General features: G+C 35.3%; 1 protein-coding gene and 1 long non-coding RNA gene across 2 annotated transcripts in view; both read right to left on the bottom strand.

The window, feature by feature from the left end:
• LOC122521084 (headcase protein-like) overlaps nucleotides 1–21,058 on the bottom strand; it is a 158,717-nt gene that overhangs the window by 33,753 nt on the left and 103,906 nt on the right. The gene's annotated exons all lie outside the window — the stretch shown is intronic.
• LOC122521087 lies at nucleotides 247–1,088 on the bottom strand. The gene is made up of 2 exons (XR_006304657.1): nucleotides 729–1,088; nucleotides 247–447 (listed from the first exon to the last, which is right to left on the bottom strand). It is a non-coding gene; the product is annotated as an uncharacterized LOC122521087 (long non-coding RNA).

The raw sequence follows: 21,058 nt of genomic DNA, 5'->3' as shown, positions 1-21,058 counted from the left end.
AGACCTCCGATACACGCCAAGGCTTCATGCTCATCTCACGTATTGAACGAAACGGGAGTGAGATCTCGGCCAGTCGAGAGAAAATCCTCTCGTTTATCGACCCCTTTTTCTTTTTCTTTCTATCTTTTATTTCTCTTCTCAGCTGATTGACTATACGTTTAGATTTATACCTCTATACCTTTTTCCCCCACTCCTACTCCTTCTTCTTCTTCTCCACCCCTCACTCTCTCTCTCTCTTTCTTTCTATTTTTCTTGATATACCTTCTCGAATTACAATCCAGGTAAGTTACGATCCACTAGACAGATAAAACTCGAATTGATGCTGCTGCTGCTGTTGCTGCTGCTGTTGATGCATACCACTCGGAAAAAGGATAGTTCTTTTGTTACATCTGTTCAATGTAAAATAAAAAAAGAAATAAACTAAAAAATAGGGACGAGTATATACACCTTCCATTCAAATTTCAGGTTGTTCAAAAGTATCTTGATTATATTAAATAACAAGATTTACGATTGGGTTACTTACTTTTTATTCGATTTTATTTTAATTGTTATGGAACAATTATTAGCAACCCCACAAATATATACACCTGTCTATTCAAATTTCAGGTAGTTCAAAAGTATCTTGATTATATTAAATAACAAGATTTACGATTGGGTTACTTACTTTTTATTCGATTTTATTGTAATTGTTATGGAACAATTATTAGTAACCCCACAAATATATACACCTTCCATTCAAATTTCAGGTAGTTCAAAAATATCTTGATTATATTAAATAACAAGATTTACGATTGGGTTACTTACTTTTTATTCGATTTTATTATAATTGTTATGGAACAGTTATTAGTAACCCCACAAATATATACACCTTCCATTCAAATTTCAGGTAGTTCACAAATATCTTGATTATATTAAATAACAAGATTTACGATTGGGTTACTTACTTTTTATTCGATTTTATTATAATTGTTATGGAACAATTATTAGTAACCCCATTATTATCGTCATCGTCGGTTTCTTTTATTTGTCTGATTTATTTGAAACGTGATGCATCTTACAAATCGATATTACTTAGAACAAGATTTTGAAAAAATCAATTTGTTAATTAATATTACTTTTGTTAATTAATATTACGAGAACAAGAAAATCAAATAAAATTCTTTAGATTTGCGAACAATTCGTTCATATCTATGGAATATTTTTCCAACAAAAAAATGAAAACCAAACTTAAGACGAAATACAAACGGATGGAACAAAAAAAAAAAAGAAAAAGAAAAAGAATTTCAAAGAATATTCGAAATTTTCTTACTTTTGTGTAAAACGACCGACAGTTACTATAATAATACTAGCCGGCACTCTCTCTTAAGCGTAGAATTCGCGAGTGAAAATTAAGAGCAAGAGCGTGAAGAAAGATACAGAAAGAGAGAGAGAGAGAGATAGATTAGGTTTGTCTCGGAACGTTAAGCTTACAAGAAAGAAAAAAAATAAACAGAAGAAGACGTAACGCTCGTTAAGAAGAGACTTGCTCGAGAGATATATCCTCGAAGAAGGACGCCTTTTTCTTTTTCTTTTCTTCTTCTTCTTCTTCTTCTTCTACCACGTGAACTCACAAAGGCTACTCTGATTGGCCGTGGATGATTTAGTATAGTGCGTTGGCGCTCTCTCACTCGTGCCGTGCACGATATCCGTAAAAGATTCGCATTTAATACGAGCCACTGCACGACGACGACCAACACAAAAAAAAAGAACTAACCCCTCCCCCTCTCAACCCCATCTTCTTCTTCTTCTTCTTTTTCTTTTACTTTCTCAGGTATTTTCTATCTTTCTCTTACTTTACCGAGAACCTTTATTAGAACAGATTTAGAGAAAAAAGGGAGGGGAACAACAAAACACACTGAAGAAGTGAAACGATACGAAGATGATAGTTGACCCTTTTTTTCGTTCTCTTAACACCGTAACAATTTCTTTTATCAACCCCCACCCCCTTTTTAGTAACTCCGAACCGATATATCTGGACATTGTGTTTTTTTGATAGACAATGTTATTAACACGCTCGTATCCATCATTTTTCTTTTCGATATAATACAATTGCATACATTTTACTAGAAAAGGATAACTAGAAAAGATAATTTTTCAATCAATCCATTTTTTCTATCAAATTTTGTCTAAGCTCACTTTAATTGTTTAACTTTATTTATTATTCTCTGTAAATATATTTATATAGTATTTTTATTTAATGTCTTGTTAATTTCTATGTATATTTTATCTATTTTATTTATATTTATTTGTATGTGTTTTTTCTTTTGTTTTTCTTTTTATTTATTTTTATATTATTTTATGTACATATAATATTTATTTATTTATACTTATCTTTATTATTACGTATCTTTTTTATAATTTAATTATATTGTTTATTTATAATTATTTTATTTATATATATTACTTTCAAATATATATTATATATTTATGAAAATATTTTTAAGTATCGAATAAAAAAAAAAGCTCTTACTAGGGACGATAAGAAAAACAAAAGAAAGTAAAAGAATTATTCTTGTATGAAAATTAGAAAGCGGATACGAATGTTTGGGGGGTTTATTTTTATCTCTTTAATGATATGATATTGAAATATAAAAAAAATGTTTTCCACCTCCACTTCCTCTTCCTCTTCCTCTTCCTCCTCCTCCTCCTCCTCCTTTCTCTTATTCTCTTCCATTTACCCAAGGCTTCTTTTTAAGCTCCCTTTCATCAAAAGGGATACATATTTCCAGTCGAATACCGATTTGATATTATACTTTCAGTCGCGTCTTCTTAACGCGAGAGCTTCTTTGATCGCGTTTACGCGCCATGAGTTACCTTGGACGAAATCGAGTTATTAAAGCACGACTGGTTCCGAGTAATAGTAAGTAAAGTAGCTCGGAGACATTCATTCTCGTTGTGCGAAAAAAATAAAAAACATCCCCGTTTATCTCTTCTTTTTTTTCCCTCCCCCTGCTCATTCCCCCCCTCCCCTTATAATACGCAATTTCTCTTACTCACTTTAAGTTTTACTTCTTTTTCATCATCACCTCAAACTAGATCGGCTTTTCTCGATCGAAAAGTAGTAGTAGTACTTCGTCGATATTATTATTATATCGTTTGTTTTACCTGAAACATAAAGAAAGAAAAAAGAATTAATTAGAATGAATTAAAAGTTCAACAAAATGGAATAATTTATCTAATTATATATACAATTTGAAAGTTAAGTACCACGTTTTGTCGGTTACATGTCGATTACAACCAACTGACAATATTAAATTCAACCCTTATCAGACGTATGCGCCACCTTTCACGTGATATTACAACTTTTTACCATAGCAGACGTTTGTCACCTGTTACGTGACATAGCAAACTCTTAACCGCGTCTGACGTATGTCACACGTAGTAGATAACGTAAACGATATAAAAGAAGTCTCAAGACAAAATATATAAATTTTCAAAAAAAAAAGCGAAACATTAGAATATAATATAATTTTTTTTCTAAGTAAAATGTTTTATTCAATATTTCAAGAACGAATTAACTGAAATGAAAATTTTCTTTTTTAAAAAAAAATACATCAAATCAATCATCTAGCGTAAATATATATTTCATCTTGAAAATGAGCTATCGATCATCGAGAAAATCCTACAAGAATTACGATCTTTAAAAAATCATGAAGCGAATAAACTTACTCACGAAACAGCAAACACATAAAAAAAAAAAAGAATCCCCATAAATAATTAATCAGATATATTACCTCTTATGTGTATTTTTTTGAGAGAACTTATTTTTTTTCCTTTTTTTTTATTTCAACGCTACGTTTCCGAGCTAATAATCAAATTAGAAGTGCAAAGGCAAATATCATAACACGCTTCGAGAAAGAATCGAGCATGAAATTTGAGGAAGAAAAAAAAAAGGGTCGTCGTCGTCTTTTCTATGTTTGCGAGAAAACGGGGACTTCTTTGAAAAAACTTTCTTTGAAAAAAGTCTCGTTTATATTAAATATATGTATATGTACATATGGTACGTGCGTGTGTGTGTGTATGTGTGTATTGTGGATAGAAAGACATTTGTTCATTCGAGCGTAAGGGAGACAATCTTTCAGGTTTCTCAAGCTATTTGCCCTTCTCTCTCTTCTCGTTCGTAGGAAAAAACGAACGCAGACGAAAAGAGAACGGTGGTCAGGGAATGGGAGGGGAAAGGAGAAGACGACCTCAAAGAACGTAATGAAAATAGTCCTGCCTAATTCGGCGCGACCTCCAACCGCAAGGTCCGACTTTTCTTATCTAAAAATGGCCTCAGTTCACCGGACCACCCTCTCATTATGGCACCGTAATAACCGCTCCAGCTATATCCTTTTATTCTTCTTTTTTTTCTTCTTCTTCTTCTACCCCCCCTCCACTGTTCTCCTCTCCTTTCTCCCTTTCTTCGGTTCTAAGCTTTTTGTTCAACCGCGCAGTGTCACGATTCTTATACGCCAACTATTGCTCGAATCACCCTCCTCCTATTGTTCGACAGAATTCTTTACTTCGAAGTAATATTCGAGGAACGGAACTGACTCAAATTCTCACGCATCGTTTCTAAACTTTTCATTGTCCAGAATTATGTTTCAAATCTCAATTATGTGATAAAAATATTTTAAATTTCCTCCTCCTCCAGCACCACCACCTCCTCGTGGGATCGAAGCGACAATTTTTTTTACCTGCACCGCCCTAAACCCTCTTTCCCTTCTCCCCCATTCAAAGATCCCTTCCATCTTTGTAACCTAACCCTCTATACACCATTTGATACGAAATACGTAAGTACCTCTTACAACTATCACGCGACTCCTGCTAAACTCCCGTATCATTAAACGAACAAGTTACATGGTCCGGAAACAATGAACATATTCCAGCCAATTTTCTGGAAAGTGCCCAGTGTTCATATCACATGCCGAAACAGGAAAACACAATATCGAAGCTTTCGGCCTAATCCTGCCTGGTGATGATCTCCTCTAATTTTCTATGGCTATCGTTAACCTTAGAAGAGAAAGAAAAAGGGGGAGAGAGTATAAGAAGAACTCGCACGACTCGATGTTTCTTCTTTCTTATGGGTCAGGAAGAAACAGTTAAAGTACAACGTCTATTCGGCGTGTCTTTCCCTCCCCCTCTCCCCTCTGCCCCCCCTTCTCTCCCATTCGGACAATTTCGGCTGACAGTCAACGACTACGATGGAGACTAATTCCAAGGTTCTTATCAGTCGGCACCTTCGACCTCTACCTCTAAGAGAAAGTCAGAGAAGTACGAAAATGGTGAAGATTTTGTCTGGTGGTGTTACTTCTTACTGTGGATAACGGAAAGAAAGGGATAGAGATAGTAAGGATTATCCCATCGTCTCTCTCTCTCTCTCTCTCTCTCTCTCTTTCTCACTCTTAGCCGTTAACATCTTTGGGCTAGGAAACGTCGGGAATCAGCGTTTCGAGCTTGATTTTCTCGTTACAAGGTGTTAGTTATCCAGTAAAGAGAAGATTCGAAGAACCACCAAGGGGAGCATCTAGAATAGGATAGGAGAAGAGACTTCGTAAAGACGTGCCAAGGGACAAAGAAGTTGAAGAGGGTTGAATGAAAAAGGAGTGAGGACGAGTACACGAGGAAGACAAGGATGGATATTCGAAGGAAGGGAAAAGGAGGAATCGTGTACCTAATCCTCCTGCTACCAGTAATTAGTGACATTTGCATATCTCGCACTCAGAGACTAGTGTCTCTCTTCTTCTTCCTTTTTCCCTTATTCTTCTTCTTCTTCTTCTTTTTCTTCTCTTCCAACTTCAAACGGAAGAAGATATTTACATGCGAATAACCCGTACTTCGAGGTAATGACAAAAATGACAATTATCTCGTAAATAATAAAAAAAAAAAGTATATAAAAAGAACATACTTTTATGACACGCTATGTACCGTGAAATGGATTTCACTTTTCAAAAGTGTTTCTTAGAAATTGTATAAAGAATGCTAATTTAAACGTAAGGATATATATTTACCATGGGAACGTACGACTCGGTTTTTTTGTTTTCTCAAGCGTCCGATGAGACGTACGTGATGATAATAGGTACAAAATATATCTTTCTAAATCGGTTAGGTTATATTCGTAAGATAATAATCGTAGTTCACGTAAGATCATTAAAATCAAAGATGGATGAGTGGTCCCTCCCCCCAACCGCTAGGAAAAAACTGTATGCTCAAGAGAAGAGATAAAAAATGCGACTTTTTTGAAAATATGAACTATGAGCGAGTAGATTTTCGTAAAAAAGTGACTCGCAAACCTATAAACAAAAGAATAATAAATACGATAATAAAACATTTGAATGTTAAAGAAAAAACGAAAGAGTCTCGTTCAATACTCCACAGAGATCAATTAAAAGGTACAAGGACATTCCTAATCAGAACTTATAATTATTGATACTAATATTGACGAAAATGAACCTAAGGCAAATTGGATAAGGGATCAGTTTTGAAAGTAAATCCGATCAACACTTGGAATTTAGATTTTGTGGATTCGAAACGGATGCTTGTTAGATGCTCAGCACGCCTCTGAGAAGTGAGTGGGGAAATCCGATCGAAACACGGGCTAAGGATTAGCCAGATCCAAATCGCCAGTTTGGAAAAGCCCGAGTTAGCTACGCTCAGCACGTGTAAACCTCGAGGTTACTTTCGATCAGGATTCGATGTAGAAGGTGCTGATCGAGTTCAGTTCGCAGTTTCTACACACGATCCTGACCTTGATTGTAAAATTGATTGAACTATTCGTAGTGTAAAACTTTGTTAACACGTTTATTACCGACAACTTATTAACAAGATACATTGACAGTGTTTATAGTAAACTGGTATCCTAAAAATAGTCATTTCGTAGTCAAAACGATCGAATGAAATGAGAAATTTTAATGGGACTAGGTGGCCCCATTAAAAACTTGTCCAATTCTCGATTTCACGAGGAACAAGTATTTGAAAAGTGACGGTTTATTAATTCGATTTCAATCGTAAAAATTTGTTGTAATTCGTTTTTCTTACGAAAAAGAAAACGAAAATGTATCAAAGGTCAAAGATCTGTTGTTACGCAAGACGATGACTTTTCTCAGTCTCTATCTCTCTCGTTCTCCTTTATCTAGGATTTTCTCTCGATCGTTTTGCATAATCGTAAGATAATTTGCTCGCTTTATCATCCATTCCTACCTCCTAATGTCTGAGAAAGTTTGGCACGTCTGGAACGCAAGTAGGGGTGACGACAATACCGCGTTAATGACGCCATGAAAGAACTATGATTAAGAGCAGTAAACCGCTTTGCAAATTGCCGAATGTTCTCGTGAATAGTACATATCAAGAAGATAAAGGAACCCGGGGCACATCGATTGCGAGGAAATTCAAAAATGACAATAGAAAGATTTAACGCAATTATTGGTTAAGGTACAGACCCCCCCCCCTCCCTCCCCATACACACACGTGTATTCTATACACTAATTTCAAATCTACGTAAGAATTTTTCTACAAATTCTAAGGGGGCGTCACAGCAGGATTTTGTCATAATACAAATTTGTTGTTTTGTTCAGCTCAAACTGGTAAACGAGATTTTAAGAAGCCTACCAGCATAGGAGGTTGGGATGGGGTTTGCGTATGACACGTGAAATTTTTAATTGCAGCTTAAATGATCGAGACGCGTGTCCCAATTATTTTCCAAACAATCTTGTTAACACTAAACGTATCCGAGCTTTTGCAACGGATCAAATGACCCCTATCTTCAAAAATTCATATATATTGTACGATGTATGTGTATAGCAATAAAAAATTTGTCACACACCAAATAGCACAATAACTTGTAAGAAATTGATATTCGGTCAATGGTTAGTTAACTTTTAGTGTTAATAACATTTTCTTTTTCTTTTTCTTTTTTTCTTTTTTCAAGAATATAAGATTGATCGAAGTGAAATTAAAAATACTTTCGGAGTCTGATGTACGGTAAAATGTATAGGGCAACAACTACCATTGAACGACATTCGCGGTACTTGACTTTATTGCTAATAGGATGTTGCCCGGTTAATTCCCAGCAGAGCGAACGGCTGACTCAGGCCCAGCGCGGGAACTGCGTAAAGTTTCGAAGGGTGGAGAGATAGGTAGGTAGGTGGAAAGGAGAGCAGATAGAAAGGGGGAGACACTAAAATTTTACTGCCGAAGGCGGCTCGATGAATTTGCATGGAAATGAGCGAACCGAGAGACACTGGGATAGAAAGAGAAGCATCGAAGAGGGACTTGGTGAGAAATATAACTCGGTTACGTCTAATGAGCATTGAAAAGAGAGAGAGAGAGAGATAGAGAAGAGAGAGAGAGAGAGAGACTCTTGACACTAAGGAAAGGGCCGAATGATGTGAAAGTCTCCTTCGAATTGTCTCACGAATATCGCAAATACTCATTCCCATCCAAATAAACTTGAAGTTGTTACTTCTAGAACACCATTTAGGTAGTAATCGTAAAAAATCAAAATCAGTGAACTACGAATGGTCGATCGATCTCTACTACTATTACTACTACTACTATTATTATTATTATGTCGTAATAGTTCAATAATTCTTATTTTTTCGGTCATCTTTATAATCCTTCATTTTATTGTCATCCATTATTTTTTAAAATCTACCCTGTTTGCTTTCTTTCCTCTTGTCGTATCAATTTTCTATAAAACAGTTCGTAACTTTCTAACGTATATCAATAAAACGATCTATAAATTTTGTTCTTTTCTTCCTTTGCTTCTTGCCTTTTAAAAACAACTGATAACATTATGATTATTTTTTCATACCATTTGACGATCAGTGGGATTTTAAACACGTTAAATGCTATATGTGTTAAATTAAAACAATTCTAAATTTATCTTTACCATTCGAAGTTATACTTCCGGATCTTTATTAAAGTATATATAACAGATCTAATATAAAATTTATTTGTCATAAACGTAGAAAAAGGGTCGCAATAGTAGTAATATGGATGATATTGTATCACTAACATCTTTGAACAATGAGTCTTTGATAACCTATCTTTAAATGGCCGATAAAGAAAATAAATTCAAATAAACCGTATATAAAGAGAAATAAAATTTCTATTTTGTTTCTAAGTATGGATTACAGAAAGATATACGAGGCGAGACATGAGAATTCGTTTAAATGACGAAATTACCGAATTCCTTGTATAAGCTTGCCAGTAAGCTTCTTACAGGAGTTAACTAACCTCATAAAATTAGCGGGAAGGTGTAAACTTTCTTCTCTTCCTGCCCAGTAACAGTAACAGCAGTAGCAGCAGCAGCAGAAGCAGCAGCTACCCTCAAAACTCAGCATCCCCTTTCTTACCACACCCCTTCTTCCTCTTCCTCCTCCTCCTCCCCCTATTCCTCCTCGTCATCTCTTCATCTCTTTCTTTACCTCTTTCTCCTTTCACGTCAGTTTCCGTCGCCTCGTAAAACCCAAGTCGAGACAATGCCAACGTTGCTGACTATCTTCAATGAGAAAAGGGAGACAGAGATATAGAGAAAAAGAGGAAGCAAGGGGGGAGCGGGGGGAGAAGAAGTTCAACCCCTTTTCATAGCACATTCAAGAAACTCTCGTATAATCTTTACTGCGGTTTACTTTACTTCAGGAATCTGAACGAATAAGACGTAATGAGAAGGAACAGTGTAAGGCTACAATTTCTACTGGGGAAATTTTAGAAAATATTCCGATAGAACGTCGCAACGTCTTAAAAATTTATAATAATTTAATATTTTAATTATCTAGTACGGAAAAAAATAAAATTATTAAAATAGGTGTCGTAGGAAGATTGGACGGGTTAAAAAATCTAATTGAAGATCAAAATAACGTTCAATTAGATTTTTTAACCCGTCCAATCTTCCTACGACACCTATTTTAATAATATATAATAATTGTTCTCGAATAATAAGTAATAATAAAAGATCGTAACAAAAAAAGAAATAAAAAAAAAATAAAATATATTACGAATTACTTTGATTTATTCTAACGAAACACATGGGGATGCGGTTGAAAAGTTTTCAATCCGATATGGAAAAAAATCATTTTTCTTTTCTAACGGTCTAACTCTCGTTTTTATTTTCCGACGTAGAGCAAAAAACTTTTTCTAACCAGCCGCCTGTTCCCCTCCTTCACCACCTCTCCTCTCCCAGGTACCACCACATCTCGTGAATAATGTTCCCTTTCTTCCTTTTATTTCTCTTCTTTTTTTTTTTTTGGTTTCCATACTTCATTCTCTTCTTTCCCTAGCCAAGTCATAATCGTTAGAAAAGTACGACTAGCGTGGTAGATTACCACTATCACCGAGGCAGAGGCAAATTTTGGCAAGGAAAATTGAACTGGTACTTCTATTCATATCGACTAACTCGTTCCCCCTCCCCGGCCCTCTCCTCTTCTCTCCTTTCCTTTCCTTTCCTTCTCTTCTCGGCCTGTTTTTCTCACCTTTACTCGACCAACTAACTGATACCAATTCGTTCACCACACTACTATTACTACTAAGCCACTACCATCACCGCCATTACTACTACTTCTTCTAAGTACCGAAGCAGTTTCGCATAAATTAAGCAAACTAGACGATTAAATGCAAAGCGAGTCAGTCCTGTGAATAAAAAACGACGACGAAAAAAAAAGAAAGAAAGAAAAGGGCGTGGTGGTAGAAGATGACTCGAGAGACAGAATAAAGAAAGAGGAAGAAAGAAAAAGAAAGAAAAATATAGCGAAAGGAGAAAGGGAAACTTCATCCTGTTCAGACTCTGCTTCTCCTAAATATGCATGGGGGTAGGTAGGTACTGGGCTAAAGGACTCGTGTATGCTCTATGTGATCCATTCCCGCTTTTCGTGGAAATTGAGTCACGTATTTCTACGAGCACCTGGAAACTGTCAGAAATTTTCCTTTCTTTGTTCTCTCTCTCTCTCTCTTTCGGTGTAAGAGAATACGAATACGACGACAAAAGAAAATCTCGGTCGATTTCTACGAAGAGAACCCAACCAACCCTTCCCCCTTTCCTCCCCCACAACCATCAAAACCTTCGAGGGAAAGTACTATGTATCTAGTACTAAATAAATATCAATTAAACTGGGAACAAAGTTTTCCCGAAAAGGGTTCGTCGTTCATATATGTACCTATCATCTTCTTTATTAAGGGCTGTACGAATATACCACGGGAATTTGGATGAAGAATTTTTGTTCGGGTTCGAATCCGGGATCCCAAAAGTTTGCGCCAACGGAGAGAAACATACCTGAGTACCTGTTATTTTCTAACCTGATTTGCTATGCGGGATCCGATTCGGGATTCTTTGCATAAAAATGTTGATATCTGCAGAATCAGTAGATAAAAATTTAAACGTCCGGAGACCGAATGGAAAAATTATGTTCTCGATCTAACGTAGAATTCTACAACTGCGAATCGAAAATTGCTTGAACGGAATAACCGTAAGATAGTTGAATTTGTGTGTTTACGCGTGGAACAACTTTCGAGAATTTGAGAATTGATCCAATTTCACAAACCTCGGACTAGAATAATATTTTTGAAACTTTTAACTATTTAAATGTCTTCTTCTTGGTGTATAAAAAGAAACGTTGGTTTAATAATAATTAATGAAATGAAGAAAATAAGATTTGTACAATACACTCGTCGTGTGTTCTTCCCATTCTTTACCAAATTCGTTACGATTTAAATGAATAGGAAAATAGAGAGAAAGAGAGAGAGAGAAGGTAAAAAAAAGGTTTACCAAGGTGCGGGTAATGAAATTAATTGGCGGGATGCCGGAGAGAGAAGGTGGCACGACGTACCTTAAATGGATACCCATCTGCATTTTAAATTCCGCGCGCAAACCGAGAGAAAGGAACACACCACCACCACCACCACCACCATAGCGAATGCGAAAACGATGCGAAGAAGGGCTCGCTCCTCCCGCCGGGCAAAAGCATTTTCTTCGTAAGATAAAAAAGAGAACACACACACACACCACTACCATCCCTTTTCTCACGATACAACATTTATTTCGTATTTTATAAAATTATGCTCGAGAAGTAGAAAGTCTCATTTATTAATTGTACAAATAAATATTCAAAGTGAAGAAGAGAGTTTACAAGGAGCAAAGCGATGATCAATTTAAATGAAATGAAAATGGTGAAACATTTTATTTTTTTTGTTTTCTTTTTCTCTCTTTCTCTGCGATATTATTAATGCCCTTGCTAAACGACAGTATCTAAAATTTAATTAATATTAAATTTAAATAATTATATAATTATATATTAAATATTAAATATATTATAATAAATAATAAATATTATATAATTAATATATTATATATTAAATTTAATAAACGATAGTTTTGTTGTTTTTCTTTCGTTTTTCTTTTTTCTTTACATTTGTATCACAACCATAAACGTTCTCATTTTCTTGCCGATGAACGTGCTTTTGTTTTTTCTTTTAACGAAAATTAACTCGTATTATATGGAGAGAGGTAATTACAAAATCGGAAAAAGAACGGATACGAGAAGTTGTAGTATTTTAAGAGATGTTATAAAAATTAACTGTCGAAAGAAATCTTGTATTTCTGACCACGCCTTGCTATTGTTAAACGAGGACACAATGTCACGCTGGATAATGTAATACAATGCGTTCCTTCTCGCTGACACATTAATGAAACGTACAATGGTATTCGTGAATACGTGCACATACACACGCACACAAACAAACAAACAAACATGTATATACCTAGAAAAAAAATTATTCATGTTCGTACGGGTGGTGTATAAGGAAGGATAAAAATAACCTTTCTTACTTTTTACGACCATTAACAACTTTCTTATTCTTTGGTTTGGGTTCTTCGGTTCTTTCAGCAACCTTTCCTAGTACAAAGACTTTCTTTTTCTCGAACAAGAATCAAATTCTTTCGAGATCTTTAATTTCTCTTTTTTTTTTGTTCCTTTACCTACACCACCTCCTTCTTTATTTTAATTTTTAATTTTTTCTTATTCTCTCGACACGAAATTCAGAAAAATTCCCTCCTCTGTTCTCGCAGGACCATTGTCCATTGTCCTTTTTTCAATTTCGTGCGTACCTTTTATTATGTAAAAGAAGAAGAAGAAGAAGAAAAAGGTGATGAAGATGAAGGGCGACGATGCAGAGACAATGAAGTAATTAAACGCAAAGAATTAAATGTAGAAATATAAAAAGAGAAAGATAATATAACCCAAAGATACCCCATAAAAGAATCTTATTAAATGCAAAGATCTTACAATACGAGGATTGTTTTAAAGCTACCTATTAATACTATTACTACTACTATAAAATATTTCTGATCGTAAAAGAATTCGATTCTTGGATACAATAATCTCTGCTTATCATAATCTTTGAAAACAATCATAACGATTGACGGGTCGTTCTGTGATTGACCTAAAAATTTAAGTAGGATGCTTATTATAATATTGAGCACTATTAATTTTGTATTTTTCTTTAGAGATGAAATTGAAATAAAACTTCGATAAAGTTTTATACGTAAATTTATTTATTATTTATATTGTAAATTATATGGACAAAAAAAAATAATTCAACGTTAGAAGCGTTTACCTTAAAATTAACAAAAAAGAACGAAATAAAAATAGTGATAACTCGCCGAAACAAAATACTGCTCGTGCACACGGTTACACTGTACATTTACGAACATGTTAAATGAACTAAAAATGTATGTAAAATATTCCATTACATAAACACTTTCAACGAGCTTGTAATTATTTTCTGTTTAAACGAAATCGGAATGGAACAACTTCGATAAAAGTTATTAATAAAAACGTACAGATATGAAAAAATAAATAAAAAGAAATAAAAGTCAGCTTTAGAAAGTAGTGTTTCCTGAAAACAAATAAAAAAAATCAAAAAATAAATAGATACGCAGCGATGAGTGAGTGGGTGGGTGTACATACACACTCGGTACGGAAACAAAATAATACTTTTGATCGTGCAGAGTAAAGAGAAGTAGACAACCTATCACCGTACGCGAAATATACCTACCTACGTGTGATTTAAACGAACGTAGGAGATTAATTTCTAAAAGCATTATATCGAAGAGGGTAAATAGAGAAAGAGAGAAAGAGAGAGAGAGAGAGAGGGATTATTTGGAAGACGATTAAAAAAGGCATACACGAAAAATCATCGGGAAATGATTGTCAATCTCCGGGCATTACAACAACGCATACACACACACACACAACATACAACACGCAAATGCAACGAATACGATATTTCCATATACACTATCCCTCTCTCTCTCTCTCATTTTCCGTTTCAATAGAGAAACAAAACTGATATTCAATTTCCTCTGAACGGTAGTTGCAAAAGCAAGCTAGCTAGCTCGGTCGGTGGTCGATGCACCGAAGGAAAGAGAGGACTACACTTTGACGAACATTTCCGTGATACAACGAGGAGTCAAATAAAGTGCTATTTCTCTCTCTCGCTCTCTCGTTTCCTCTCTCTTGCTCTCTTCGTTGTTGGTGGTGGGTGTCAAGGGAAATCCGGAAGAGAAAGAGCTAGAGGGAAAGAGAGAAAGAGGGAGAGAGATAGAGAGAGTGTCGACGAACGACGTGACAGTATCTCGCGACGCCGACGCCAACACCGACGCCGACGCCGACGCCGGTCGTCGTAGTCCCTTAGAGTAAAGCCAAACTGTCGAGTTGCCTATTGTATATGGAACGAGCCGATAGAAATGTTGCCACGGAACTTCCTGACAGCGATAACACAACGTACCTACGCCATCTTTCTCTCTCTCTCTCTCTCTTGGTTGGTTGGTTGGTTTCTCACACGTATACACACATTTCGTTCGTTAAACGAGCCTGTCCCTGGTAAAACGAGTCCTTCAGTCCTTCCGTTTCCTCTTGTCAAAGAGAAACGGAACTTAACAGTGGGATATTATTGGTAAATCTTGTCAAAAATGTTTACTTATGAGTAGTTCTGTCTATCTCTATCTCTATCTCTTTCAATAAAGGAAATTATTCTATTTAAAAAGAATGTTTTTATATAGTTAATGACGGGGAAGAGATTCGAATAATTATAACAATTGTTTAAAGTTTTAATGTGTTATTATTATTCGAGTATATATGTTAAGGGTTGGCAACTGAGTTCCCGACGTATTCTTTTTTTTTGTAAATTTTTTAAAAATTTCATTTTTCAATGATTTCAAACATTGTGGGGCAAATACTAATAATGTTAAATAAAAATACTAATAATGTTAATAATGCTGAATGTTGGAAATTATTTTATTTAAAAAGAATGTTTTCATATAATTAATGATGAGGAAGAGATTCGAATAATTATAACAATTGTTTAGAGTTTTAATGTGTTATTATTATTCGAGTATATATATTAGGGGTTGGCAATTAAGTTTCCGACGTTTTTTTTTTTGAAATTTTGTAAAAATTTCATTTTTCAATGATTTCAAACATTGTGGGACAAATACATTTATTGACATGTTGAATATTGAAATTAAACATTTTTGGTATTAGAAGACAATAAATTAAAATTAAAAAAAATTAATTATATTTAATTAATTATTATAATTAATTAATTATATTAATTAAAATAAAATTAATTATAACACCCTTTATATAAGAAGGTTTATTATAAATAATATAGATCGATTATATGAAAATCTAAATGTTGTCATTGAAATTAACCGTACGGTTAATTAAATTGTACTACCTATGAGATATAGTAATTAAAAAATCACTAAATCGATATGTCGTTGTAAGGAAAAAGTAGTAAGAAAAAGACAAAAAATGTGTCTTTTCGGGAGAAAAATGATTGTACAATTTCCGACCGATGATAGAGAGAGAGAGAGAGAGAGAGAGAGACACCACCAGCAGCAAATGAACGAACGAATGAATGATTCGAAAAAGAGTGGAGGGGGGAACGACCATAATCGCCGGGGGGGAAGAAAAACGTCTCCCCCGAACGAGCAAAAACAAAAGGCGACTTTGGGGGCCCTTTACCCTAGCCCCCCTCCTCACCCCCGAACCCAGTTGTCGGCCCGGACCAAAGAGCAATGAGAAAACAAAAAAGAAAAAGACGCGCATAGAAAGGAAGAAAAATGGAGAAGGGAAAAGAGGAGATATGCCAAAATGCAAGCGGACGCGTATTTCCTGTCACGCTCACGGCAAAATTGTCTCGACGACGGATACAACGGAAGAGAAAGAGAAAGAGAAAGAGAAAGAGAGAAAACACCGTAGAGAAAAGGCCCCGTGTAACACGTCACGGCTGTTTCGTGTCGCGGAACACAATGCGCCATGAAACGCAGACACCGTGACGCCAAAAACGCATTGCGTTTCGTGGTCCCACCCCTCTCACCCCCTCTTCCTTCATTCCCCTTTCTTCAACGTCTCTTGTGCTTCTTCTTCTTCCTAACACCCGGCCATTAATCATGGTCTTACTAACCAATCATTTATTTCTTTCTTTACTTCCTTATTTATTTATTTATTTATTCTTATTATTATTCTTGTTCCTTTGGAAATGAACGTTTCTACAGATAAGGCAAAAAGTACCAATGAAATTAGTTTCATTTAAAAACTATTCGCTTTTTATATGTACCCCCATCCTCTACTTCCAAACCCATCGGTGGTTTTCATATTTTTATAAACAAATAAAAAAAGAAAAACAGTTTATTTTATTGCTGAACAAAATTTTCATAAAGTATTTAGTAGTATTATTATTTTTTATTTTTTATTACTGCCCGATTTCAAGTGGAATACAAATACAACGAAAGTGTCAACGTGTTAATCAAGACAATATAAAAAAACAGAGAGAGATAATAAAAAAAGATAATAATAAAAAAAAAAACCAAATAATTGTATTTATTTATTCGCTTTAAGATTAAAACACAGAACGGCGGCTGACTCGTTTCTATTTCTTTCTTTCTTTGCTTCTATATATTATCGTTCCCCCGTCTCTACTTTTCTCTTTTTGATATTTAACAAGGTTGCCCTTGCACAGCACTTATTCTTCTCTTTTGTGCTCGTAACACGAACGAACGTTAAAGTAATTATTAGTATATATAATAACTCTTCTCTTTTTATGCCGCTCGGCTTTGACGTAATTTTACATATTTCGTGCAATATTCCATGTCTGAAGGAGACGGTGGTGGTCCATTGCTGGAGAGGTGGACGATGGGATGATGATGATGATGATGATGATGATGATGATGATGAGCAAGAGGATGGGAAAGGAGAAAGGGGAAAAGGTTCCTACGCGTATTTTCTATCCCTCTTTCCCGTTTCTCCTCTCTTTCTCACTTTTTATCTTTTGCTAGAGTTAAAATAAAATAATAAAAAAAAAGAAGAAAAAGAAGAAAAAAAAAATAACGGGCAAGGGGGTTGTACGTACGAGACGCACACCCTTCCTTCCTCTCTTCTTGTTGCGAACATCAGAGAGACCAAGTGAAAATGATAAAAAGATAAAAGAAGTAGAGGCTTATAATATATTATACGTTTGACGGGATAGCAGCAAAAGCGTATATATATATACGTATGAATACACACGTATGTAATATAAGTATATTAGTATGCACCTATGAACCTGGATGCAGAAAAGAGGGGAAAAAAAAAAGAAATAAAGTATGAAGCTTTTCTCTCTCTCCATGTACAGGTACCGTCAATTAAAACTTTTTCTTTTTCATTTTTTTCTTTTTTTTTTCGTCTACACGCATCGCCTTGTCCGAAAGGGTAAACGCCCCTTCCCTTCCCTTCCCTTCTCTTCTCGGGTTACCCTTCTCCTCTTTTTTCTTTCATCTTGTGCTTATTTTTGAAAAAAAAAAAAAAAAAAGAAAAAGATCGGTGATAGGTCGTCCGTATATTTAAAGTTTTCAAATGTAGTCAACTTTTCGTCCCAGCAATGGGACCCTTTTTCTCTCTCTTTCTTTCTTTCTTTCTCATTTGGTTTCAAGTAATTCACGACAGATACAATTTTTGTGTGTGTATTTAAAATCGAGTGAGTTGGTACGGGGAGATAGGAAAAAGGAAAATGAAAGAATCAAAAAAAAAAATAAAGAGATGGGGACAGGAGGAGGGGGAGGGAGTAGTACATAGAGATAAAAGGGAGATATACGAAAAAAAAAGGGGGAAAGGAACTAGATGAACGTTAAAATAAAATTAAGAAAAATAATGGAGACGACCATGTCCGACATTTCGTTTCTTTCTATCTTTCATGTTTTTCTTTTTTTATTTTATTTTATTTTATTTTTTTGCTACTTGCCCGCAGGCTGATAAAACTCGTCCGCGTTTCGGTTAGGAAAAAGTAAGAGAGAGAGAGAGAGAGAGAAAGAGAGCAAAATGAAGTGAGAGAGAAGAGGGAAGAAGGCAGAGGAGACGAAGGGGGAGGAAAACGAATACAAAAGAAAACGAAAAACGAAAGGGGGTCGGGGAGAAGGAAACAACATACAACGTTGGATCTCGAATAAATGTGTGCGTGCGTGTGCGTGTGCGTGTGCGTGTAAAGAGAGAAAGGATATTATATCCAGCAGACGAATAAAAAATGGCGATTGTTAATTAAATCCGGTAAGCCGTTGAGAGTGCCGCCTCCTCCTCCTCCTCCTCCTCCTCTCGTCTCCCCCCCATCCCGGCACCGAGTGTTGTCGTTAACGTTCGCCACAACCAAACGCGCATGGCTATTTTTTCTCTTTCACCCTATATTTGTTCTCTGACTCTACGTTCCGAAGAAACACGCGGTACAACATTACCGCTAAAGATAACGAAAGAGAAACCATCCCTTCCTCTCCCTTCCCTTCCCTTCTCTCCTCCCCCATCCCTTTTTTCCTCTAATATAAAAAAAAATGATGATCTATTGAAATTATAATCGAAACGCTTCTTCTCTTTCATCGCGTTTTTTTATTTTTTTTTTAATGTTTTTTATTTCTTCTCACGCGACGAGTATATTTGTTTTATAAATTAAACGTAAATTTATTATTTGGTTTAAAAGAAAGTTTCGTTCGTTTTTTTAGAATAAAACAAAATAATATATTTTTCGTATCTTGTGAATAAACTTTATTGAATAATAACATTGTCATCATTATTTATGACTTTTCTTACCAGACAGGTGACGGCAATTTGTTTATAATATTTTTTAAAAATGTCTTATATCTCTAGAGACGAAAAAATCAACGATGAAAAATGAATGATGAAAAATGTTTGTCCGAACGGACAGAATTTATCGTCAAACTTAATATTTAACAATTTGATGATAAAGATTTTTTGTTTTTCTTTTTGTTTTTCTTTCTTTTTTCGCGAACATTTGAAAATATTTCGTGCGAAAAGAAAAAACATTATTATTATTATTATTATTAATTGATATATTTCTGCACGCGAGAGAGAGAGAGAGAGAGAGAGAGTGGGTCCTACTAATTTTTTTTTTTATTTTACTCGTCCGAAAAAGAAAAATACGAAGAAAATTATCGGAGTGGGAGGGAGGGGGTTTGGAAACAAATTTTCCTTCATTATTTTTGTTTCATTCGGTAGAATGAATATCAGCTTTGTATTTTTCATTGCGAGTTTTCGCTCATCGAGAATGAGAATTGGATAAAAGGGAAGGAGACGGAAGAGAAGGAGGAGGAGGAGGAGAAGGAGGAGGAGGAGGAATTGAAGAAGAGGGTATTTTGTGGGATGGTCGTTCCTAGGCTACGTTAATTGGACGGATGATGCCGCTAAATCCTGCGTACCTTGAAAGCATCAGCAGCATCGAGGGAAACGTCCGAAGTGCTTCGTCAGAAATTAAAGGGGAAAACGCGTGCCTTCTCGAGCGTGAAACTGAACCTCCTCCTCCTTCTCTTCCTCCTCCTACCCCTCCTACTCCACCTACTACTACTAACAATAAGTCGATCTTTCGAAAAGTCAATAAAAAGAATCGATCAAATAATTACTTTCCAATTCCCACCTGCTCTACCCCACTCACCACAAAAAAAAAATAATTACGTAAATGTTCTACAAATTTAGCTACAAAAGTTGTCGAACCCAACAAAAAGAAAAACAAAAAATCATTTATAATCGGGAATCGAAAACATTTACAACGGCAAACGACGAAAGAAGGAAAAGTGAGGTTAGAAAAATGCTTGGTAATAAAAAAGATGGACGCTTAATTAGTTCTCTCTCTCTCTCTCTTTTCTGATATCAAGAGACATCAAGAAAAAACGAAAATAATAGTAGTACTGAAACTGTTCGAATTTTGCTCAAAGCGTAACGCGCACGAATATTACCTTATCTCGTGACTGTGTTTGTGTGTATATAATATGTATGTGTATGTCTATGTGTGTGTGAGAGTAAAAGAGAGATAGAGAGAGAGAACGAGTTTTTCTAATAACCGTAAAAGCGACACGTTAATAAACCTTTGAATAGTAGAATAAAGAGGGGTAGGAGGGATAGGAAAGAAAAGAAGGAAAACAGGTGATTCGCCTTGCTCGGCGACTAAATTACGGAAAATTGTATAGAGACAACGAACGAGAACCGTGAGTACAGCGCACGAACAAGATAACGTTACTGGAACATTATTAGTCGTGTTTTGCGTTAATGTCTTCCTATCTTTCTCGACATAAATTACTTTATTACGTCTGTCGTACACTCTATACCCCCCATACCCCCCATACCCCCCTAACACTCACTCTCTCTCTCTTTCTCTAGTTCTACTATATATATATATATATATATATATATATATAAAATATATTTTCTCTCTTACTCCCCCAACCCACTCACTCTGTATGTGTGTGCGCGTGTGTGTGTTGCCTCTCTGAATGTGTTTGTTTGCTTTCTTTTTCCTTTTATTTAAAAGATACGCTGGTGCTCTCGCAAATACTGGGACACCAATATTTTTGTGCAATTTTTATGCTTTTTCCTATCTAAACGCGGCCCGTCGCTATCAGTTCTGGCAAAAAAAAAGTTTAGTAGTCTTATCGGCGAGTAATATTCCAGACAGTTGTACTCGTGTTTTTCTCACATCGAGAAAAAAAAGAAAAAGAGTTTTCGAT

Source organism: Polistes fuscatus, unplaced genomic scaffold (genome assembly GCF_010416935.1).
Source record: "Polistes fuscatus isolate 324 unplaced genomic scaffold, CU_Pfus_HIC Scaffold4, whole genome shotgun sequence".
Classification (NCBI taxonomy): Eukaryota; Metazoa; Arthropoda; class Insecta; order Hymenoptera; family Vespidae; genus Polistes; species Polistes fuscatus.
The sequence above is the reverse complement of the archived record's forward strand: the minus strand, read 5'-3'. Positions and strand labels throughout refer to the sequence as shown.